Raw genomic sequence first — 27,065 nt, 5'->3', positions numbered from 1 at the left:
TCTCATTCAAGCAGAGCTCTGAGGGGCAATTCAGACTGCACAGCAGGTTATAAATTCATTGCATCTCCATGGTGAGAGAGGGAGGATGAAAAACATGAGGACTTATTTTGCTATTTGTTGCTTGAGCTGCATGAAAATGCAGTCAACAGTAAAATGTAAGATGTTAAAGGATACAAAAGATTATATTGTGATGTATCTTGGTTGAACTCTGTCATAATTAAATTTGGAAAATGTCATACATAAATATAGCTCTAGAGCTTCCACATAAAGTTAGGGAAGAGTTGAGTCTGTGTAAAAAGACATGTGGATCAAATAAAGCCAAAATGGAATAAAATATAATTTTGTCCACTTATTTAATTAAGAGTAGAAAGAGTCAGCACATAATTACATTTATTATTTTAGTACATTAACCAAAATTTCTAAGGGTTACACACTTTCTAGGGAATAGATTTTATTTCAGGGTCTTAAAAATTTTTAGAGTCACCATAAACACTTTAAATATTTCATGCAACATTTTATTTGAAATTGTAATTGTTTCATAAAAGTTCTATGATGATTCAAAAGTGGCATACTAAATTTTTTATATGCTTTAAATGGTTATAAGTCCTCTTTTTTCTAGAGACCACTATAGAAACACATTACTGATAATTTGTCTTTATAGAATATTTTTTAAAACCATCCAGTCCTCTAAGAGGGAAATTTAATTTACACAGATATGTTCCCCTTTATTCACATATTTTTACAGGGAGAAAGTGAGAAAAAATAAATTCAAAGAAACTGTATTAGAATCAATTCTTCTATAAATTTTATCTCATAAGGAATGAAAGTATTGATGATTTCACATATGAAATAGTGTCTCTAGTTTAACATAAAAGGAGTCTCAACCAACAATATATACTTTTTTAACACTGGCAATAAGTCAAGTGAATAAACAGTAACCATTTGGCTGCTGGAGGTCAGTTGAATCAAATGTGATGCAACTAGCATAGAGTTTGTAAGAGTTTATTATATTTCCAGAGGAAATATTGGTGCAAAAGATCTGAAGAGGTGATATAACAGCAGAGGTAGTGGTCAGAGAGATGTGGCAATGAGTCAAGAAATAAGAACAAATCTAGAAGCTGGCAAAGCAAGAAAACGGATTCTCCACCTGGGCTCTCCAGAAGAATCACACATTTGCTAACTCACTTTAGATTTCTCACCTCCAGAAATGTAAGAGACAGTCATAAATGTGTGCTGTTTAAAGCTGCCGACTTTGCGGTGACTTGTTACACCACTAATAGAAAATTAACACACCAGCTGCGGCGCGGTGCTGTCTGAGCCCTTCAGCTGTGTCCTCCTCTGGGCGGCCCCGTGGGCTGTAGCCCGCCAGGCTCCTCTGCAAGGGTTTTCCAGGCAAGAGCCCTGGAGCGCGTTGCCATGTCCTCCCACACGGCATCAGCTCTTCCGTCACAACCTGAAGTGCAAGTCTCGGCAGCTTCCTCCTCCTTCTCACCATGCACGTCCTGCTCACTATGCACGTAGCAGTTACGTCTTATAGATTCACAATTCTTTTTATTTTTCCAAATGAATCGAATTTAAACTTTTGGTGATCAACTGAACATTTTAATGTGTATACAGACAACAATATTCTTTGTGAGCATTTTTTCATAAAATTCTTGCTAAAAATTATAGGTCAAACATCCAAAAAAGGCATAATAGGAAACAGTTTTCAGATGAAACTCTAGTAAGAAAAATTTACTGACATAGTTTAAAAAGTAGAACCCAGATCTACTTCCACTATAAAACTTCATTGACAGAATTATATTTAAGTGTCTCAAAATGTCTTCCGAATTGCTTCACTCTAAGAAATATGTTTAACCAATTTAAATATACTATCAAATAATGACTTAGTGCAGAATTTTGGACTGAAAATAATGACCTTAACCATAAGCTTCAATAATCTGAATGGTCTATTTCAAGGCAAGGCATACGCATAATCATGTTTCCTTCATCTTACTATGTAAAACCTGTAGAACTTGTATTCAGTTCTCCTAGAATTTACAGTTTGTCTAGGTTACTTTCTTCAGGAAATATAAGTTATAAAACTTCTTCTATGTAATTTTTTCTTTAAGTTGAAAAATATTTTTTCCTGCTTAAAACTTTTGAAGTCACCTTTGAAGTAAGATAATCACTTACCTCTATATGAGTTTATTTACTGTGAAAAGGTAGGAAAGAGAACTTAGCTGTTTGTGACTGGTAAGTCATATCAGAAAATCTTTGTTCTTAGACCTGAGATGATTGGGATTGACATGTAAACACTATTGATACTACATATAAAAAAGACAATGAGAATCCACTCCATAGATCAGGGACCTCTACCCAACGCTCTGCGGTGCCCTAAATGGGAAGCAAATCCAAAGAAAAGCAGATACATGGACACTACAGCCAAATCAGCTTTCTGTACACTAGGACCTAACATTGTAAGGCAACTATACTCCAGGAAAAATTAATTAAAAAAAGAAACAGTAGAAGGTACAAACCTTCAGTCATAAAATAAACAAGTCATGGGCTGTCATATACAGCATGGTGACTATAGTTAATATTGTATTGCTTATATGAAAGTTGCTGAGGAGCAGATGTTAAAAGAGCTCATCACAACAAAGAAGGTTTGTAACTACGTGTTGTGACAAATGTCAGTTATACTTGCTGTGGTAATCGTTTTGTAAAATATAAAAATATGGAATCACTGCATTGTATAAAATTAATATAGTATTATGAAATGGTAGTTGCTCTTTGTGACCCCATGGACTGTAGCCTGCCAGGCTCCTCTGTCTGTGGATTCTGCAGGCAAGAATACTGGACTGGGTAGCCTTTCTCTTCTCCAGGGGATCTTCCCAACTCAGGGATCGAACTCAGGTCTCCTGCATTTGCAGGCGGATTCTTTACCATCTGAGCCACTGGGGCAGCCCTTATATAATATTATAATGTCAATTGTGCCACAATAAAAAAAAAAATCAGATGATTCTTTTAAGCAGTGTGGAAGTAGAAGTCAAAATATGGATACATGTATATGAAATTTTGTCAATTGACTTTCAGGTTAAACTAGATATAAATTAGTTCTTGATAGCCATAAATCAGCTTTCAAAGTGACTGCCATGGGTAAAATCATCATATTTAGAATCAAAGCAAAATCAATAGGCATAGAAGAAGACACTGTGTTAATTCCAACACTGTATGTATGAAATATACATACAGAGAGGCAGACAGACAGAATCTACCGATATCAATTGCAATATATAACACAATTGGTCAAATCCTTAGAAAATTTTTCATAGTATCAAACACAAGCTAAATAACCATAATTATATTGGAAATCTTTCCCCTCCTCTTGTTAAAAGTTTCATACTGTCCAATTTACATATTACCAAAGGTTCTCAAAATTATTCTCTTAGTGGTCAAATGAAGGCAATCCTCTTCACCTGCTACATAAAATCTAAATATATTTCTACTGGACCTCAGTGGTTAACTTCAGTTCTTGCCTTTCATCCATCTTTTGATGTCTCCTCTTTCTAATTCTTTTTGCATGACCTATTAATCAAAGGCAAAACAATGTGAATCCTCTGTTGTTTAAAGTATTAAATATGAAGTAATTTTTATTAGTTCTTTAAAAATAATATAAATATGAAGTAATATGAAGTAAATAAGTAAACGAGTAAGAACTGATTGGCATCAATTACATAGCCAGGAAAATCATACAACTGCAAGCCCTGTTTTCTGGGATGAAAGGGCCTGGCCTGCAGACAGAATCTTACCACTCAGGAAGTGAGCTTCCAGAACAATGAGATAGTCCCGCTGGAAGATCACAGCATGTCAGACGTGAGGGTTAATTTTATGCATCGGCTTGTCTAGGCTACAGTACCTTGACATTTGGACAAATATTAGTCTAGATGTTTCTGTGAAGGCATTTTTTTTAAAGATGAGATTAACATTTAAATCAGTCAGTTCTGAATAAAGCAGATTACCTTCCATAATGTGGATAGATTACCTTCCATAATGTGGTTAGACTTCATCAAATCAGCTGAAGGCCTTAAAAGAAAAAAGACTATTGTCCACCAAAGAAGGGGGCTTCTGTTCCAGACCTACTCTAATGTTGTAACATCAACTTTTCTCTGTGTCTTTAGCTAGCTCCACAAATGCATAACTAAATTTTTAATTTATTTAAAACTTCATAGATGGGTACATTGATGGATGACAGATACAGATAGATGGATAGATAGATAGTTGATAGATAGATATATGCATTCTATTTTCTTTGGAGAGTGCTGATGAATATACCAGATATTCACAGAAACAAGTGGGTAAAAAAAAGAATCTGATGAAAATAAATATTGTCCTTTCACTTCCCCTCTCTCACTTTAAGAACTTTGAAAATTCCCAGGACTTCTAGAAATTATCTAGAAATTATTGTTGAACTCACTTGATAATTACACAGAATGGCTAATCAGAAACATTTGCAGAAATCACAGGTCTTCTACTCTTTTCTGTTATCAAAACTATAAATTCAAAAATATGTAGTTAACCTTTATAAAAAGAGATTCTATGAAACCTGGACATGTGATGTGAGGGAGACAGAGTCTGCCTTATAAAGCCATAGAATATTCTAGCTGTGCTGGGAAGAATATAATCTGATTTTCTCTGTGCAATAATGGTTGATATGAGGTTCATTTTATGCTTCCTCTATTTCATGTGGAGGAAATGAGATGTAAGTGAAATATTTTCCTGTTTTCTAGAATTGGTAGCTAAAGTCCACAGTGTGAAGAAATGACATGCAGTGAGGCACCTTCTATTTTCCATCATCCTAGCTCCTTACCTCAGCCACCCTGCCAGAGTGCACTTAGGACTTCTGCCCTCCTTCCACTGTTCTGCAAGTAAATGGCATAGATTGATGGTTTTATGAAAACCTACTTTACACATGGGCTTCTCGGGTGGCTCAGCAGTAAGGAATCCGCCTACAAGGCAGGAGACACAGGTGTGATCCTTAGATGGGGAAGATCCCTTGGAAAGGGAAATGGCAACCCACTCCAGTATTCTTGCCTGGAGAATCCCATGGACAGAGAAGCCTGGAGGGCCACAGTCAAGGGGGGCTTACAAAAGCATCGGATACAGCATAGTGACTAAACAAAACCAACAAATTCTACACATAGTTTTCTTCTCAAATTATGCAATGTTAAGATGCAAAAACAAGTATACTTGCCTCTGAAAGGTAATAATTTGCCTGTAAAGACAGGATGTGTTCATAGAAATTATAATAAAAGTAGAGGCAGCTGGTTAAAAATGTGGAAAGTATAAGACAATACTGCTGACTTCTGAAGCATCTGACATCTGAGAAAAATGTTTGGTTGCTAGGTTTATTAAAATGTTAAGAAAAGCAGTTATCATGGACAAAGTTTTTGATTCTGTTTAGACCAAGCAAGGCTAATCGTGTCAGTGCTTCTGAATGACATGAAACTGTCCCTTGAATCTAAGTAAGTTTTACATCCATTGAAATGTTCACTTGTCACTTTCTCTATGTCAGCAACACTAGATTGTGATGACTTGAAACCCATAACCATGTTTTATCTTTCTTTATTATCTATAGAACAAAGTACAATGCCCGGCAATTTACTATGCCAGAAATCCATGCCCTTTCCTTTGCCAAAGATTAAATAAATGCTTCCTGATCACAAAAGTTCATTTAAAGCCATTCTTTATACAGGGATATTTGTTAGGATGAAAAGAGGAGGTGAATTAGTATAGTTCTATCACTCCTCCCGCAAATAGGAAATTCTAGTAGGGGCTGACTTTGCAATTAGGATGAGTTTCCTTTTTTCTTTCCAGACTACAACAAATTGGGAGGAAATTTTTGCAGAAAAGTGAGATAGACCTTAACATCTTGGCACTAAAATTATTAGTGAGCATTCAGAAGACCATTTTTTCTGCTTGGGTAGTAAATAAGGATGCAGAGGAATGGAGATTTCAAGAAGCCCTTAGAAATTTAAGGAGCTCTTTATTTTAAATTTGTGGTGATACATAGGTTTTTTTTTTTTCCTTTTCTGAGTTGATTTCTAGCAATTAACCAGAAAAATGAACCAATGTAATTAGAAGACTAGTTCTCAGCTTCTTTCTGAATACAATGTGAGTGGCTTGAATGGAAACCTTCTTTAAAATATCAATCTTTTACTTTAACAGCATTTTCAGAGAAGCAAAACCAATAGGGTATATATCAATGTATGGAAAGATTTATCAGAAGGGCTTATGGGACTATGGAGGCTAAGAAGTCTCTTAAACTGCTGTCTGCAAGCTGGAGGCCCAGTAAAGCCAGTGGTTCAGTTCCAGTCCAAACAAAGGCCTGAGAACCAGGGATCCAGGGTTGATAAGTCTGAGTAAGAGCCTGCAGACCCAAGAACCAGGGGCCTTATGGCCTAAATCCTGGTTCATTAAAGTGAAGGCCAAAGGCTGGAGGACCAGGAACGCTGGACCACATAGGATGCTGCTATGTGAGGGCAGAAGAGGGATATCCCAGCTCAATGAGAGAGACAGTGTGATCATCTTGTACCTTTGAGTTCTCTCCTGGCCTCAACAAATTGGATGGTGCCCATCTGTATTGGTGGAGAGGTTCTTCTTAACTCAGTCTTCCAGTTCAAGTCTCTATAGAAAACCTTCTCACAGACACATGCAAAAACGACATTAACCAGCTGTGTGGGCATCCCTCAACCCAGTCAAGTAGAGAAGATACAGATAATATAATCAGTTCAGTTCAGTTCAATTCAGTTGTGTCTGACTCTTTGTGACCCATAAAATCAATATTAACACTGTGAATTGATAATGGAAGTGAGTTTCCAGTAAGATTTTAATGTCAGAAGGTTTCCTGTATATTTATGAGCCAAACTATGCATAAGATATATACATGTATATACACACATATAATATATATATTTAACAAAAACGCTTATGACCTTTAAAAAGCCTTTATTATTAAATAGTTTTGAAGATAAATATCTCAGCAAATGTCTAGTTCCAGTGACATTAATACTGTGATGAGAAATATGGAAGGTTGATTCGTTGTCTTGCTAAACTTTAAAGTGATTTAATGTCACCTCATTAAGATTGTTATAGAATTCCTTTCAGCATGAGGTCCCTCTCTGAAACAATGAACATATTAAAGCTTGCCTTCCATGTGAAAATTGTTATTGAAAAGTTTATTCACTGCTGAAAGCTGTGTTAATAACTTTAAGACAACTGTATGCTAAACACACCATTAACTGATGATAAGCTGAGGGAAATTGGGCTTCATATATGAGAGTATAGTCATCTTATGATATGATATGATAAAATATCACTTATAAATTAACAATAAACATGATAATATCCAAAAGCATCCTAATACAAAGCTCCATAATACTGATACAGTGTCATGTTTGGCAAGTTTTATTTTAATGGATAGTACTGAACTACATAAAGACAAAAACTTTATTAGTGTATAAAAAGGGAGAATATATGAAGTTGCAGGAAGTGATATAATTGAAAAAAGGAAAGAATAACCTAAGGAAGGGAAAATGAATGATTACAATGCTTCAGTTCAGTTCAGTCACTCAGTCGTGTCCAACTCTTTGCGATCCCATGAATCTCAGCATGCCAGGCCTCCTTGTCCATCACCAGCTCCCAGAGTTTATTCAAACTCATGCCCATCGAGTCGGTGATGCCATCCAACCATCTCGTCCTCTGTTGTCCCCTTCTCCTCCTTTCCCCAATCCCACCCAACATCAGGGTCTTTTCCAGTGAGTCAAATCTTCACATCAGGTGACCAAGGTATTGGAGTTTCAGCTTCAGCATCACTCCTTCCAATGAACATCCAGGACAGATCTCCTTTAGTTGGTTGGATCTCCTTGCAGTCCAAGGGACTCTCAAGAGTCTTCTCCAACACCACAGTTCAAAAGCATCAATTCTTCGGCGCTCAGCCTTCTTCACAGTCCTTAGGTGTGTATAATTCTAAATTTAGGTTTGGGACTACTAAAAAGAAGTTTTTATCATTAAGGAGGAAAAAGAGAAGATGTAAGTAGGTTTTATGGAAGAAAAAGTACTAATTCTTCCTGGCTAATTTAAACTAAAAATAAAAGGAGGATTCCATGAGAAGACTAACATGTGCTTAGAATATTTATCTGATCATGAACCATTATATTATTCTTATACCATGAAATTAAACGTTTATCAGAAAGAACAAGAACAATAATAATGTCTAGAAACTAAATCCTAGCTATCTCAAACTGCTTAATTTTCTTTCAAAATCTAATTAGTTACTCACCAGGACTTCTGAAAATTTCATAAGTTCAGCAGTGAAAATGATCACTGTGAAATCAAAGTTGCATTTGTCTTTAAACTTACATTCTTTGTTTACTGATAACTTTCAAAAGCATGCATTTGGAGCTGCTTCACACATGGTCCTCTGTGAGGCAGACATAAAAGTGAAGTGAGATATCATTTCCCATCTTGTGAATTAAAGGAGCAGCCTCACTCCTATGGAGGGTGGGATTCCTCCTCCCACTTCAGTGATATCTGTTCCCCATTCTGGTCTGACAATATAATTAGCACACAAAACCTACAACAGGAACTTGAAGCTGAATGGAAAACTGTACAAATAGCTGGCTGAGAACAGATCTGACAGTCTTGAGACTCTCAAAATGGTGAGTAGTGAGGTTCAGGACAGAGTGTTTCAATGATCTAATCAACTACCAACTATGAACGCCCAAGCTCAAGTGTTTGACTTTGGGAGTCCACATCGCCACTCTCCACCCGAGCTTCTTCAGGTTAAAATACCCACCTAGTCTGTTTCTGTGGTTTAAATGACGTGGTGCATTTTAAACAGCTATCAGAATCTCTAACAGATACGGAGAGCTCCACAATAGATTGCTTTTCTCTGACATTTTTATCCACGCAGAAGTTCATGCTTTCTCTTTGCATCTCTGATCCAATTTCACTCCAGAAACAAACCCCTCTCCCATCCACCTCACCATCCTGAATCTCTTCACCACAACCATTAGCAAGGAAAACGAAATTGCACAGTATCTTTCTGGAGGCAAAATATCCATTATTGATAACCAGAATTCCAAGGTCAGTGGAATCAGAACACTTGGACTTAAATCTGGACTATCATATATATTCATGACTATGTAGTTTTACAGAGTATTCAGCAACTTATATGTAATGTAACTGTTTACTGAGCTCTGTGACTTCACCTACAGAAGGAGCATGATAGTATATTTTTTTCTTTTTTTTCTGAATAAGATAAAATCAAGTCATGAAAGAGAAGTCTGTGACAGAGCACTTGGTATAATTTAAATATGCAATAAATATGTTTACAAATTAAGCAAGAGTATGGAATCTTGAAGTCATGTTTCACAGCTCGTAGATACCAAACTAAGATGTTCCAGATTTAGGGTGACAGTCATGAAATATCTCAAATAGTATTTTTAAATTCTAGCCATGGATTTCTGTAGCATATGGAAGGAAACAGCCATCACTTTGTTTCAAACTCTGAAAATGTTTAAAATTTTATCATGTTTTGTACATATATCTTTATACTAGGAAAGCCTACTTTGCATATAACCTACAGAAATGAGACTTAAATTCATCATATCAGATGCTTACAAACACCTCTCAGACTTGTTAAGGGACAATCATTTTTGACAGATCTACAGCTCTAGTGGTTGTTCTCAGGAATATTGACTGGATAAAGGTGAAGGTGTTAGCCACTCAGTCATGTCTGACTCTTTGTGACCCCATGGATGGAAGCACACACAGCTCCTCTGTTCATGGAATTTTCCAGGCACGTATAGTGGAGTGGGTTGCCATTCCCTTCTCCAGGGGATCTTGCCAGGGATCAAGCTGGGGTCTGCTGCATTGCCTGCAGATTCTTTACCATCTGAGCCACCGAGGAAAACAAATGACACTGTCAAACACAGCATATTCCTTGTTCCAGTGGATATTGCTGCTGTTTTAGTTGCTATGATTATCTAGATTAAGGTACAGAGCACAATGATTTGACTTACATGCATCATCAAATGATTATCACAGTAAACTTAGTGAACATCCAAAATCTCATATAGAAATAAAAGAAAAAGAAAAATAATTCCTATGTGATGAGAATTCTTAGGATTAACTCCTTTCATATATTACATGAAACAGTGTTAATTATACTAGTCACATTGCATACTATATCCTAGTATTCCTTAATCTTTTAACTTAAAGATTATACCGTTTGACCATCTTTGTCATCATACAAAAACATTACATGCTTATTGAATACATTAAGAGTACAGTTTATCCCTGTGACTCATTTAGTTTGTAACTGGAAGTCTGTATTTTTTTAATCTCCCTCGCCCATTTCTCCTTATTGCCAAATTCAGAATGAGATTAAAGAAAGTAGAGGAAACAAATAGGCCATTCACGTAGGATCCCAATAGCTTTTTGTGGTATCTGTCTGGTTTTATAATCAGGGTAATTCTGGCCTCACAGCGTGACTTCAGAAGTATTCTTTCCTCTGCAATTTTTTTGGAATTATTTGGCAAGAATTAATATAAACACTTCTCTAAAAACAAGACCGGGAACTGACTGTGGCTCAGATCGTGAACTCCTTATTGACAAATTCAGACTTAAACTGAAGAGAGTAGGGAAAACCACTAGACCATTCAGGTATGACCTAAATCAAATCCCTTACTGTTATACAGTGGAAGTGAGAAATAGATTTAAGGGACTAGATCTGATAGACAGAGAGCCTGATGAACTATGGACAGAGGTTCATGACATTGTACAGGAGACAGGGATCAAGACCATCCCTATGGAAAAGAAGTGCAAAAAGGCAAAATGGTTGTCTGAGGAGGCCTTACAAACAGCTGTGAAAAAAAGAGAAGTGAAAAGCAAAGGAGAAAAGGAAAGATATTCCCATTTGAATGCAGAGTTCCAAAGAATAGCAAGGAGATATAAGAAAGCCTTACTCAGCGATCAATGCAAAGAAATAGAGGAAAACAACAGAATGGGAAAGACTAGAGATCTCTTCAAGAAAATTAGAGATAACAAGGGAAATTTCACTCAAAGATGGGTTCGATAAAGGACAGAAATGGTATGGACCTAACAGAAGCAGAAGATATTAACAAGTGGTGGCAAGAATACACAGAAGAACTGTACAAAAAAGATCTTCACAACCCAGATAATCATGATGGTGTGATCACTCACCTAGAGCCAGACATCCTGGAATGTGAAGTCAGGTGGGCCTTAGAAAGCATCACTACGAACAAAGCTAGTGGAGGTGATGGAATTCTAGTTGAGCTATTTCACATCCTGAAGATGATGCTGTGAAAGTGCTGCATTCAATATGCCAGCAAATTTGGAAAACTCAGCAGTGGCCACAGGACTGGAAAAGGTCAGTTTTCATTCCAATCCCCAAGAAAGGCAATGCCAAAGAATGCTCAAACTACTGCACAATTGCACTCATCTCACATGCTAGTAAAGTAATGCTCAAAATTCTCCAAGCTAGGCTTCAGCAATACATGAACCGTGAAATTCCAGATGTTCAAGCTGGTTTTAGAAAAGGCAGAGGAACCAGAGATCAAATTGCCAACATCCGCTGGATCATCGAAAAAGCGAGAGGTTCCAGAAAAACATCTATTTTTGTTTTATTGACTATGCCAAAGCCTTTGATTATGTGGATCGCAATAAACTGTGGAAAATTCTTAAAGAGATGGGAATACCAGACCACCAGACTTGCCTCCTGAGAAACCTGTATGCATGTCAGGAAGTGACAGTTAGAACTGGACATGGGACAACAGACTGGTTCCAAGTAGGAAAATGAGCACGTCAAGGCTGTATATTTTCACCCTGCTTATTTAACTTATATGCAGAATACATCATGAGAAACTCTGGGCTGGAAGAAGCACAAGCTGGAATCAAGATTGCAGGAAGAAATATCGTTAACCTCAGATATGCAGATGACACCACCCTTATGGCAGAAAGCAAAGAAGAACTAAAAAGCCTCTTGATGAAAGTGAAAGAAGAGAGTGAAAAAGTTGACTTAAAACTCAACATTCAGAAAACTAAGATCATGGCATCTGGTCCCATCACTTCATGGCAAATAGATAGTGAGACAGTGGAAACAGTGTCAGACTTTATTTTTTTGGGCTCCAAAATCACTGCAGATGGTGATTGCAGCCATGAAATTAAAAGACACTTGCTCCTTGGAAGGAAAGTTATGACTAACCTAGATAGCATATTAAAAAGCAGAGACATTACTTTGCCAACAAAGGTCCATCTAGTCAAGGCTATGGTTTTCCCAGTGGTCATGTATGGATGTGAGAGTTGGACTGTGAGGAAAGCTGAGCGCCGAAAATTTGATGCTTTTGAACTGTGGTGTTGGGGAAGACTCTTGAGAGTCCCTTGGACTGCAAGGAGATCCAACCAGTCCATCCTAAAGGAGATCAGTCCTGGGTGTTCATTGGAAGGACTGATGCTGAAGCTGAAACTCCAATACTTTGGCCACGTGATGTGAAGAGTTGACTCATTGGAAAAAACCCTGATGCTGGGAGGGATTGGGGGCAGGAGGAGAAGGGGATGGCAGAGGATGAGATGGCTGGATGGCATCACAGACTCGATGGGCATGAGTTTGAGTAAACTTCAGCTTGGTGATGATCAGGGAAGCCTGGCATGCTGCGATTCATGGGGTCGCAGAGAGTTGGACACAACTGAACGACTGAACTGAACTGAACTGAAATGTTTGGTAAAATTCAACTGTGAAGCCATCTGGTTCCAACTCTGACATCCATACATGACTATTGGAAAAATCATAGCTTTGACTAGAGGGACTTTTGTTGGCAAATAATGTCTCTGCTTTTTAATACACTATCTGGGTTGGTCATAGCTCTATTTCCAAGGAGCAAGCATCTTTTATTTTCATGGCTGCAGTCACCATCTGCAGTGATGTTGGAGGCCCAAAATATAAAATATCTCACTGTTTCCATTGTTTCCCCATCTATTTGGCATGAAGTGATGGGACCAGATGCCAAGATCTTAGTTTTTTGAATGGAATTTTAAGCCAACTTTTTCACTCTCCTCTTTTACTTTCATCATGAGGCTTTTTAGTTCCTCTTCACTTTCTGCCATAAGGGTGGTATCATCTGCCTATCTGAGGTTATTGATATTTCTCCCAGCAATCTTGATTCCAGCTTGTGCTTCTTCCAGTCCAGCGTTTCTCATGATGTACTCTGCATATAAGTTAAATAAGCAGGGTGACATTATACAGCCTTGACATACTCCTTTCCCAATTTGGAACCAGTCTGTTGTTCCATGTCCAGTTCTAACTGTTGCTTCCTGACCTGCATACAGAATTCTCAGGAGGCAGGTCAGGTGGTCTGGTATTCCCATCCCTTTCAGAATTTTCCACAGTTTGTTGTGATTCACACAGTCTGTTTTGATCCACACAGTCAAAGGTTTAGACATAGTCAAAAAAGCAGAAGTAGATATTTTTCTGGAGCTCTCTGTTTTTTTCAGTGATCCAACAGATGCTGGTAATTTGATCTCTGGTTTCTGGTTCCTCTGCCTTTTCTACATTGAGCTCGAACATCTGGAAGTTCATGGTTCACATTATCATTGAAGCCTGAAAACATATTGCTGAAACTCAGAATAGTTAAGGTCAAATGCTAGTAGTCTATGTACGCTAATTTTGTCAAACTCTGCTTTGTGTACATGCGCATGCATCTGTGTGTTTAGGACCACAGTGAATAAATATTGAGGTGTCTTATCAAAGGAACTCTAAGAGTTGCTTTATTGTTTGTTTACATTTGACTTTAAGTTACATCTTAGCTGTTTGGATATACACTGCAATGTTATATTATTTTTGCAATGTTAATTTGACTTCCTCCTTGGATATAAAACAACCTATATGTATTGTCAGATGGTCGAACAAAGAACTATGTGAAAATGGTCAGGTCAGATGCCTGCCTAAAGTCTGGCATTTCATATTGTACAAACTATTAGCTGATTCCTACCAGTTTCCCATGCCGCTCACTAGTGTGAAGACTGGCACTAATTGTCATTGACACTGACAGAATATGGGGACTCCTCAGTTGAAGTGAGTGGACATGACATCTAGAACTCACCTTCCCAATTAGAGAGGCTTCACAGAAAGAAGTGGTTGCAGCCACTTCTTGGAGTTAGAGTTTAAAAAAAAAAAAAAAAATCAGTAACTCTTCGGTATGTAGTGAACTTCTTACTTGATATCATCAGTGTCATATCCTGGCTTAAGTAAATAAAGACAAAAAAATTATATCTCTAAATCACAGTAGCAAATATACACAATTTCTCCTCATTAATTCTAGGCTATAAAGGACTTTCACCAGGTTCAAATAAAACACATTTTACTCAAGAGTTCTCATGATATTTAAGCTAACTGGAATACATCTTTTACCCCTATCGCTGATTTTGCTTCTATTACAAGAGCTATATTCTCTTGTGTATGCATCTTTCTGGTTGCAACTTGGGACAGACAGTATATAACATTCAAGGAGTTTTGAATGTAACTATGTATTAAAAAATAATAACAGAAAACTTTCCAGAAGCATTCACAGCCTATATCATTTTGTTTAGACTACTCACTGTGAGGCGAGCAGAAGTAACGCAGCTTAGATTAGGAGTAGGCCTTCCTACTTGGTAAGATTATCAGGCCACCTGGATACAACCAATTAGCCAATTAGGACCAATTAGCTTTCACTTAATACTGACCGCTGGTTGCCGATTAGGAAATTAGGAACGGGGCGGAAACCCCCAGGAAAGTCCCGCGCGTGCGAAAGTATTGACCAATGAAATTGCTTTGCAAACGTGTAACCAATCCGCTTCTCACCCTATAAATTTGTGTAACAGCTGGGGCTCGGGGCTCTCTGACCCGCACCACTGTGTTGGTTGCGGGCGGAGAGTCCTGGCTCGAGTCAGTAATAAACTTCCCTTCCTGCGAGTTGCATTGTCTTGGAGGCCTTCTCTCTTCCCGCTCGGGGATTCGGACATCGGGCATAACACTCACATACTGATATTCAATGCCTATTGAGTTCAGTTCAGTTCAGTCATTCAGTCCTGCGAGTCCTGTGAGACTTCACGTGTGACCCCATGAAGTGCAGCACGCCAGGCCTCCCTGTCCATCACCAACTCCTGGCGTTTACCCAAACCCATGTTCATTGAGTCCGTGATGCCATCCAACCATCTCATCCTCTGTCATCCCCTTCTCCTCCTGCCCTCAATCTTTCCCAGCATCAGGGTCTTTTCAAATGAGTCAGCTCTTCACATCAGGTGGCCAAAATACTGGAGCTTCAGCTTCAGCATCAGTCCTTCCAATGAATATTCAGGACTGACCTCCTTTAGGATGGACTGGTTGGATCTCTTGCAGTCCAAGGGACTCTCAAGAGTCTTCCCCAACAGCACAGTTCAAAAGCATCAATTCTTTGTCACTCAGCTTTCTTTATTGTCCAACTCTCACATCCATACATGCCTATTATTTTCTGATAAATAATGAACATTCTGGTCCAGTCTTTTGCTTCCTATTAAGCTTGAAATATTTTTATTAAAATGTCATTTACTAGTGTTTCTGAGAGTTATTCCAGCCAAACAAGGCCATGAAAGAGAATTCACCAGAAATATATTTTAATTCATGATTGAAAAAAGCAAGATTCATAACAGCACAAATAAATAAACAACCATATTATCTGTGTATTCTTATAACTTAATAAATGAAATTCTTGAGAAATTATAAATGCCTGTTATCTCTGTGTTGCCTTTCTGCTTGCCTCATCTCTCCTTGAAAATAGAGACTTAGATCTCACTTTTTCCTAATCACAAAGTCATGTCTCTGTTTTTTTAATAAGCCGTCTAGGTTTGTCATAGCTTTTCTTTCAAGAAGCAAGCATCTTTTAATTTCATGGCTGTCACTTACTCTTTCTTTATACAGATCTTCTTTCTTGCCTTTCTACAGTTCAGAAATTTTGGCTAATTCCTGGTTTTCCTTTAAGCTTTTATTATGTAACAGTATTGCAAATTTCTTTCATTAGCCACTGGAATCATGGGCCTTGTGTTCTCTTTTTTATTTTTTCCATTCAATATTATACCTACAAGGTTAATTCAAGTTTTTGCACTAAATTACAGTTGATACATTTTAAAAATAACATATTTTACTTGCTCATTATACAGTTTATTGCCATTTACTGGTTTGGTGTTATTACAAATAATGTAGCTGTAACATTTTAGTCCATGTCTCCTGCTATATATGCTCATTGTGTTCATTTCCATTTGGCATATATTTATAGCAAAATTGTTGCATCATAGTATATGTGACACTTGCTAATTTGAATATATCACGATTTAGTAGATAACAGCAATAGAAAACTAGTTTTCTAAAGTAGTTAAGTCAATTTACACACTCTCCATAAGTGTATAAGAATTCTCATCCACATATTTACCAACAATTGATATTGTTTGTGATTTCTGTTTTTTTTCCAGCTCTGGGGGCAGGAGAGGTATTTCACTATAGGCTTCTTGTTTTCTTCTAATGCTGTTAATCTAATCAAGATTTCATTATGTTTATTGCCCATTTTTATTTGAGATGTCTATCTTTTTCTAGTTAATCTAGATGAATTCTTAATTATCCCAGACAAAAAAAACCTTATTGATTCAAAATATTACTCTTATTCATCCAATCTGTAATTTGACATTTAACTATCTTGTTATTTTGATGAAAACCTATCCCCTAAATTTATCTATACTTATATTATCATTTATTCTCTTTGTATTTTCAAGAGACTACCAACATTTTTCATTCTGTGTGTATCATTATTTAAAAAAAAAATCTTGTTTTTTTAATAGAGGTATCACATAGCTTGATTTTTCAGAAATAGACTGGCTTACTGGTTGCTCTGGTATGGTTATAAAAATGATTCACTTTCCACTTCATTTATATTAAGGATAGATTTAGATTTTACCAGGCTTATGGTTTTGCCAAGGAAGCACAATTAAACAAAAGAATGGCTAGGGAGTTAAAGGTGTAAGCAAAGGAGTAGTTAAGAGAATTAACAGTGAAGTTAAACTGGGTGAAGTAGGGAGAAAGTGGCAGTCAGAAAGGAGGCAGGAGGAGAGTAGTCACTGCGTGGTTACGTGGTCTGGTGATGACCAACGGTGATGGGCTGAAACAGAACGGTGAAGAGGAGGACAGGGAGGTAAATGCCAGGATTTTGGAAAGACTTTAATTGTATATTAAAGTTGTAGATAATCAAGATGACAGTTAATTGTGGTTGTATAGATTCCCTAATCTTTAAAACTAAGATAAACCTGGAGAAATCACTCAGCGAAACTCACAACATTTATTTACCATATGTTAGGAGCAAGGACACATTCGCATCCCGAACTCTCACATAAAATGATATTAAGAAATAAAAAGTGTTCATTGTCCCTTTAATAAGCTCATAGGGAAATTCTCCCTCATCTAAATAGTCAGCCTGTATCTTCCTTCTAGTGTTCAAAGCCTCTTCCCTGCTACTCCATATTTCCGGTATCCACGGGATGCTAGGATTGGGCTGCTGACTAGTGACATAGCTTTTGCTTTCCCTTGTAAGCAGGTAATTTGAATCCTTTGACAGAAACTATTTCTCTGGACCTTGTTATAGAATTTCCTATATCTGTGAAATTTTCCTCCAGAGTTTTCTTTCTCATTCCCTTTTTGTTTCAGCCAAGTAGTCACCCTAAGCAAAGCTGTCACGATGCTTTCAAAGGCTGTGCCCAAGGTCCTGGGTGAGCACTGATCCCTTTATAAATATGCTCCACTGTATTCCCATACCCAGCGTGCTGAATTCATCTTTTTCTGCTGAAATGAGTGATGCCTCTGGTGTTTTATTTACCTTTGCTGTTCTGAAAGTCATTTCAGAGGACTCAGTTGCATGTCTAAGTTAATAATACAATGATTAAATCTGTCCTCCTTTTTTCCACATGAGGTCTAGAAATTTTTGCTCTGTTTAAGTGCATTCTTTGTCGTTTCCTTGTCTACTGAACCAGATGTTTGTTTTCTAACATATTCCTCTACATTTTGGCTTGAAGAGTTTTCTGTAGCTTGAAATGTGACATTCAGAAGTATCGTTTCTTCCAAAATCTTCCATAGGTGAATGACACAACATACACCTCGTGATGCTTTACCTCAAGACGCTTAATGAGACCACTTTACCAAGGAGATGTCTCCCATCAGATTACCATTCAATTCAGACTTGCATGCACTCTGTCATTGTCTTGCTTTGCTCCCCTTTAATGCATCTTACCTTGGTACCTGTTTCCTTAGACCTCGAATTTCACGTTTCTCAGATGTTTCCTTCAAGTTACCCAAAACAAGTTACCCGAAACTGGCATGCACTGTATTTTCCCTACATACCAGGTTTTTCTAAGGACCACACTTTTGCTTAAGGCATGGACTTGATACCCCAGCTCTCTGGAAATGGACATTTGCCTATGTAAATACAACAACTCAGTTCAATTGCATACAAAGTGACTAATCACTGCTAGTTATTTGGTTCTCCATTTTTTTTTTTTTAATTTCTCAAGTTTTTCTGCCACTTGAAACTGATCTTGAATCAGATTTCCCAGATTCTGTGGAATCTGGGAGAAAATACCACTCTTCTCCAATTGAGAAATAAACCGACTTAAAAATACAATTAAAGTGTCCATAAATGGAAAAGCATATTATCAACCTTGTTGCTTGATAAGCTTAGTTAAGTAACATAGCTTAGTGCAATAGACAAAAATGGGCTTGCTGATTTCCTATCCCAGATAAAGACCTGTGACCCGCGCAGCTAACATCCAGGTCTGCAGAGTAGGTGCTATTGCTGATTTTTTGTTTTGTTTCTTTTTTTTTTTAATCCCCATTGGCTTGGTTCTTAAGAAAAGGAACATAGATAAAATTCCCAAATGTTTGTACTCCTCCCACCAAATACTAGCTTCATTCAATTAAGAAATGCAGATTATTGCCTGTCACCTAACCTCCAGATTAATCATTCAACCTCCCTGAGGGGGACCAGGGAGTGGGGCACATAGTTTACAGGAAATCCTTTCCCACCCAGACCCTCCCTGAGAGATGGACTTCTCCTTTCATACTAAAGAGCATCATTTAGTTATTTCTTTGAAATATCTATTGATCTTAAATGTTATGATTTGTTTGAAAATAATTGCTTTATTTAAAACTTAAAAAATGGTATTTTTAACTTCTGGATACCTCTTTCAAAATTACCTATTTCTACCTAGCCAAATGACATTTATAAAATTATCAAAAGTAAAAATCATTCCTTGATACCTGCAAATAACTGTTTCAAATTCAAATATTTTAAATTATCCAAAATATGCCTTTTATAGCTGTTTTGCCTAAATCAGATCACACTTGGAATCATTGAATGCATCCAGTTGTGGACTTTAAGTGTCCTTTAATCTAAAACAGTTATATTTTTATGACACTGACTTGTGAATATATTATTAATCTGTTCTTTTTTTTTTTTTTTCTGATTGCCTCCAGGGGTATTGTTTGATTTATTTTTTCCCCTACTCTTATTTCTTATATATTAGTAGATTGTAAAGACTTGATAAATTTAAGTTAGAATATATCACTATGTCATTTATGATTTTTCATTTCAGCAGACGTATAAAATCTAATAATCACAATGGCACGGGAGCAGATTGACCACAGGTTATATGCCTGTCTCCTCCATTGTGCTTATATTTTTCTTTAACTTGAAAGACTATCTTTCAGTCTTAAAAGCTGTTTTTCCTTTCTTTCTTTTTTTTTTTTGTATAAAGTTCTCATCAGGCTGCTATTTTTCTCCCCCTTTGAATAAGTAATTCAACTCTCTTTTGTCTTTTCATTGTTTACCGTCAGTCTGACTTCCCTGCTCTGTGGGTACGGTCTCTCCTCTCTGGAAGCTTTGAGCATCTTCTCTGTCTCTGGTATTCTGCACTTCCACTATGCTATCCAGGAATATGAACTTCTTTTTATTATGCTTGATATTTGTTCTGCTGCCTGAATTGTCTTTTCATCCCTTCTAGAAAAATCTAAGCTATTGTCGCTATGCATATTTTCTCCTCCCGTCTCCATTTTCTCCCTCTGTAATCCTATAAAGATAAGCTCATCTTTCTGTGCAGCATATGTCTTTCTTCTTTAAAAATTTTTTTTTTCTCCTTTCTTTTCACCTGTTTGGCTAACTCTGCTTCCTGTCTTATCGGCTCTGAAGTTCTCTGGTCCTCTCTTTATGTAGGATTAGTTTTCAGAGTTTCTAACTCAGTCGCATCTTTTTATATCAGGTTTGGTTTCTTTTTGAGTTGCTTGATATAATTTTACATGAACATTGGTATAAAAGTATGCAATATGTAGAGGAAAAAGCACATACATTGGATAAGTTCAGTGGATACACTGAGTCACAGCATAGGCATGCTCATGTGACAATGACCCTGGCCAAAAAATCGAACATTATCTTTACCACAGAGACCCAACCCTTCCCTATCCGTTACTCCTAATTGCCACATCTCCCTTTTCCCCATAGGTAAATACCGATTTCTACTGTCATACATCAATTTTCTCTGTTTTTGGAATGTCTACTGATGGATTCACATGTTATATGTTTTTTGTGTCGCTTATTTACTCACAGTTATGTCTGTGGAACTATTCAAGCTACTGCTACAAGCTTAATCGCACTGATAAACCTCACAAATATAACTCTGAGTAATGATCCAGGCATAAAGAAGCATACAACCTCCAATGCCACGTGCTGTATGTCCATTGTAGAACATCCCAGAAGTTGCTTATCTATTTTACTATAAATGGACAATTGGATTCTGCAAGACTGTTATATACAATGCTGCTGTAATCATGTTGGCATTTGTCTTTGCTCCATATATGTACTCAATTCTGTTGGGTATTCACTCAAGAGTGAGATTGCTTGCTTATTAAATATTCAATCTATAGCATAATGCCAAGCAGTTTTCTAGAAAGGTTATGAGTGGCTGTATCATTTTTCACTCACATTATCAGTGTATGATAGCTTCAGCTGTTCCACATTCTCATCGTGCTTGGTATTATCCGTCTTTAATCTTTGTTAATTTGGTGGATGGTGATTGCCATAATCCTGCAATTTTAATTCCTTTAATAACAAGCATTGCAGAGTACATTTCACATTGGGTATTTTGATTACAGGTACCCCCACTCTTCAAAGGTTTGATTTAAATTACTGCTTTGTTTTTTAGGAAAGACTAGCATTAGTCTTTCCTTTAATAAATGATGTCCAAAGAGGGTTCTTGCTTTTAGAAAAAATGTGGTGAAAAGTAAAAGTAGCTTTCAGCATTTGTTTTGCAGAGGGTGCTTACAGGAACAGCACTCACTGGATCTGCGAGATGGGTCCCACCAACCTCTTTCTTTGCGACTGCACTCAACATCCAGCCTCCATAGCTTTGAAATGTGTCTGTGAGCATCTGTGCTTTATCTTGATTGATGTTGTGCACCTGATAACAGGGTGTGTCCTAAGGTAACTGCTTCTTTGTGTGACACCATTTTGGCTCATATAGACTTCATAAAATGCTTACTTTTGGGTGGAAGGGGAAGCTGTATTGTTTTAGTGAGGTATGCATTCAAAACTCTTGTCTGTTTAAAAAGAATTGAGTTGTCTGTATTTTTCAATCAACTGCTTATCTTGCAACTCATTATTTAACTGTGCATGTTAACCAGAAAAGTATCTATATAATTTTTAAGCTTATTTCACTTTGATCGTTTAATCTTATTTCACAGAACTCATGTGTTCTAATGCTTTTGTTTACTTTCATTACTCTCCAATTCTTCTCTCTCTTCACTGTATCCTGTCACTCTGTTCTCTGTGATGCTCATCAAACAGCACAGGCAATATTTCTTTTCAAGAAGCTTTGCACTTACTGTTTTTTCTGCCTGGAAAGTTTGACTCCAAAACATCTGCAAGACTCGTATTTATTTAGAAGTCACTCACCCAGTGAGGTCTTTTGTGGATGTGCATGCTAAGTCACTTCAGTTGCGTCTGACTCTTTGTGACCCCATGGACTGTAGCCCGCCAGGCTCCTCTGGCCATGGGATTCTCCAGGCAAGAATACTGGGGTGGGTTGCCATTTCCTTCTCCAGGGAAACTTCCCAACCCAGGTATTGAACCTGTGTCTCTTATGTCTCCTGCATTGGCAAACGAGTTCTTTACCACTAGCGCCACCAGGGAAGACTTTTGTGGACATCTTATTTGAAATTCCAAAACTATCCTTCTTTGATACTTAATATTCTTCTACTCTGTCTATAATCTCCCTAGCATCTGTCACCATTTAACACATTGTATACACACTAACATACAGATGATAACATCCGTATCCACCAGCTCCACATTCCCAGATTTAACCAACCACCAACTGAAAACCTTTGAAAAACAAATCCAGAAAATTCTAAAAAACAAAAGCTTGAATTTACTGTACACCGGCAAATATTTATTTGGCAATTCCATTGTATTTTGTGGTATAAGTTATCTAAAGATGATTTAAAGTATTTGGGAAGATGTGTGAAGGCTAAATGTGGATGCTCCACCATTTTATATAATGAACTTGAGCATCTGTGGAGTCTGGTATCCGTGGGGGGTGGGGGTGGTGGCTAAAATCAATCCCCTGTTGATAGAGAGACAACTGTACTTTTCTTATGTACCTTATGGTTATTTTCTCTCTGATGGTTATTGTCCATGTATTCTGAAGCATTTTGCATGAAGTCATGCATTTGTGTCAGTTTCTTTCACTATTTATTTCCATCTACAAGAACCACGACTAGCACAAGATAGATATTCCGTAAAGGAATACCTTTATGAATATGAAGAAATGAGAACATAAACATATCTACAGTAAATTTCCAGTATCTTTTTTCCCAAGAATTTATTTCTATGCAGCTTAAAAGTGATCTTTCTTGTACATTATAGATATTTTCAGGCTCTTATATGCTTGCCATTGCTGGTTGCTGATTCTTATCAGTGCTCTTAGCATTAAATACTCTGCACGTGTGCCTCTGCTGTTGTTTTATTTATCCCCTCTTCCTTCCCCCAGATTTCATGCTTCACTCACATCTATTTCTCCTTTTAGATAGTGCGATGAATAAAAGAAGCGTCTTCACCTGATAGTAAAAATTCCAAGTGATAATTTTCTGTGATTCTGATAGACTGAAGTAGAAAATTCGCTTTTTCTTTCTTTCTTTTTTTTTTTTTTTCATCTACAAGAAGCTGAATATACTTCAAAGTACTTTGGGAATATGTAGAGCTTTTCTTTTGCTTTGAGGGATGTATTGAAAGGCATTTTCAAAATGTGAAATTGTCAGTTACTCAGTCATATCCACTCTCCATGACCCCACAGAGAAGCCTGTAGCCCGCCAGGCTTCTCTGTCTATAAAATTCTCCAGGCAAGAATACTGGAGTGGGTAGCCTTTCCCTTCTCCCGGGGATCTTCCTGACCCAGGGATCGAACCCGGGTCTCCCACAGTACAGACGGATTGCATGCATGCATGCATGCATGCTTAGGCGCTTCAGTCGTGTCCAATTCTGTCTGACCATGTGGACAGCAGCCCACCAGGCTCCTCTGTCCACGGGATTTTCTAGGCAAGAATACTGGAGGGGGTTGCCATTTCCTTCTCCACAGACAGATTCCTTACTGTCAAAGCCACCAGGGAATTCCCACTGAAAGGCATGAAAGTGAAAGTGGAAGTCGCTCAGTCATGTCCGACTCTTTGCGGTCCCATGGACTGTACAGTCCACAGAATTCTCCAGGTCAGAATACTGGAGTGGGTAGCCCTTCCCTTCTCCAGGGGATCTCCCTGACCCAGGGATCGAGCCCAGGTCTCCCACAGTGCAGGCGGATTCTTTACCAGCTGAGCCACGAGGGAAGTCCAAGAACACTGCAGTGGGTAGCCTATCCCTTCTCCAGCGGATCTTCCCAACCACAGTCTCCTGCTTTGCAGGTGGATTCTTTACCAACTGAGCTATCAGGGAAGCCCAGCATTGAAAGACATAATCTCTACTAATTCTTAGTGTGTATGTACTCTTCCCAATGTACTTCCTGTATTTTCTTGCCCCTGACATTCATTAGCATACAACGCTAGATAATTATCTGGCCAAAAAATATTGAGATGTGTAACAAACTGCCTGGCTCAATCTCACAGACACTGACTCTGACATTGGAATTACTGTTGGACACATCTCTACCTACTGAATTATTTCCTTTCTCTCTGTATTTCTAGGGTCTATGAGTGGACCATTAGAAGTTTAAAAGTTGGATCCTCCCACATTTAAATTAGCAGAAACTCATTTCAAAGATTCATGAATTATGAATCCTTAATTTCAAGGCTATCCTCACAGCATCTCTTATTTTTCTCTGATTTCATTTGCATTTTACAAATAGGATTGAAAAGGAGAAAAAAATATGACATTTTAGTGAGCTGTTTTTAACAAACTTATAAATATTATTTTTTATACTGGTCAATATTTTGATGCTATTTATTTAAGCTATTATTTTAACCTAATTACATACTCATACCTATAATGTAGAAAAGACAAATTATGATAAAAACTTTTAAAAAGACTAATGGTATTAATCCAATAATCCTTGCCAGAACTCTACTATGCTTACCCAATTTTCAGTCTAGAGCAAGCTAGTCTTTAAAACAGATCTAGTGTGTTTTTCTTGATATTTACATGGTGTTTCTGATTAACATTAGCATTTGCTATCTTTTGATTCAGTATTTTAGATATTATCTTAGCACTCAGCAACCACCACTACACTCAGCCTATATTCCCCAAATAGCTATATTGTAATTTGAATAAATACATATTCAGTGTTTTGGTTTTTCTAACTTTTAAGATATCACTAACTGCTGTTCTAAGTGCCATTATATGAAGACTTTCTCTTTTTTCGTATATATTTTGCATTTTCCTGGGTTTAATAATTGACTCTTGAAACTTTTTTTTGCTTTGCTTAGACTCTTTGACTTCACAATCTCACAGTTTATAAACTCTGCAAAATTTCTGGGTAATATAAAATTCATAAGATCAAACTGATCAAATAATTAGTTTTCCTTTTTTTCTTTCCCAGGACTTCCCCGATTCCTAGAGCTCTCCGAGACTGCTCTCCAGATATGCTGCACAGTTATTCTTGGCATTCCCTTTGCCTCTTTCAGGTACTGAATATCTTCTTTCCTACATATTTGATTTTGCTCTTTCTTCATTTATTTAGTTGATTAAAAAAAATAAATAAATACTCCTATAGCTCTCTGAGAAAGTAGTGAAAAGAACATTTATTTTTCAAATATCACACATCTAAGTTTTATTCATGCTACCCTCATATTAGAATGCCAAATTACAGGATTAGAATTCAGCATTCAAATTATTTTAATTTATAAGTTTGAAGACATTTCCCCTCTCTTTTCTTCTGTTTTCTAAGGTTGCTATTGCAAATTCAGATGTCTTTTAGATTCTTAAATTTTTGTACACTATTTTCCCCTTCTAGAGAATTTTTAAATGCCATTTTATCTTAAATGTTCTAAAAGTTAACATGAAAACAGGTTGCTACCACCATGCTCTCTTCCCCAAGACTCATGTCATTTTGTTTAAAAAAAAAAAAAAGCAATTTCCTCCTCATGGAAAATTTTTGTTTGCTATTTCTGATACCTCTGTTAGTCAGATCATATATTTCTATCAATGTCCGTCAACATTCCCTTTATTATTATCATCTTTTTTAGTTTCTATATCTTGTGTTAGAAGAGTCCTTTATAAGTTTGGGAATCTTTGTTGACTCATATTTAAGACTGAGGCAGTAAAAAGCTCTTGTCATGGACAGGACTTGCTACTGGTGAGCTGGCTTAGGGTGAAAGTGCTGTCAGACTTTCCCTGGAGAATGCTTATGCTTTTCCCCTGGGATGCTCATTTACTTCACAGAATATAATCCTGTCCCTTTGGCTGTGGATTAGCAGCCCAGAAACTGATGTTCTGCAGCCCAGCAGTGAGTGTTTGGAGTTTCACAGTTGAGTAAAGAGCCTTTAACTTAATTTCGGGTTTTCTCTCTCAGCACTCAATTTCTTTTTGCCTCTACACTATGTACCTGCTTACCTTTGAGACAAAGGTTACCTCCTAGAAGATGAGGGAGAGATAGTGATCTGAGTACACACAAAGAAAATGCAAACAAAGAGCATAAATTGTTCTCCATATAGACTTCTGAATGATCTGTTCATGTTTTGGTCCTCTGATCCTCACTCTTGCTTCTGGTGACAATCTGGTGCCTCTAGTCAGCTTCCATATTAACAATATCTCCATCTTTAGGCATAAGGAATTACCTTCCAGGTATGTACCAACATATTAGAGAGACAGAGAAAAGTGGTTTTTTCAAAATATAGTCTGCAATAAAACCAGTAACATTTGAATAGATAATAAATGTTAACACATTTGCACTCATCTCAATATGAAAATATTTTCAAGTTTAATAGAAAGTAAAAGACTGGACCAGAATGTTCTTTTTTTTTTTTATCAGAAAGTAAGAGGTGTGCACGGATGTGAGAGTTGGACTATAAAGAAAGCTGAGCGCTGAAGAATTGATGCTTTTGAACTGTGGTGTTGGAGAAGACTCTTGAGAGTCTCTTGGACTGCAAGGAGATCCAACCAGTCCATCCTAAAGGAGATCAGTCCTGGGTGTTCATTGGAAGGACTGATGCTGAAGCTGAAACTCCAATACTTTGGCCACTTCATGCAAACAGTTGACTCATTGGAAAAGACCCTGATGCTGGGAGGGATTGGGGGCAGGAGGAGAAGGGGACGACAGAGGATGAGATGGCTGGATGGCATCACCAACTCAATGGACATGAGTTTGAGTAAACTCCGAGAGTTGGTGATGGATAGGGACGCCTGGCGTGCTGCGGTTCATGGGGTCGCAAAGAGTCGGACACGACTGAGTGACTGAACTGAACTGATTCTGAATTT

This window comes from Cervus elaphus, chromosome 21 (assembly GCF_910594005.1).
Source record: "Cervus elaphus chromosome 21, mCerEla1.1, whole genome shotgun sequence".
Classification (NCBI taxonomy): domain Eukaryota; kingdom Metazoa; phylum Chordata; class Mammalia; order Artiodactyla; family Cervidae; genus Cervus; species Cervus elaphus.
The sequence above is the reverse complement of the archived record's forward strand: the minus strand, read 5'-3'. Positions refer to the sequence as shown.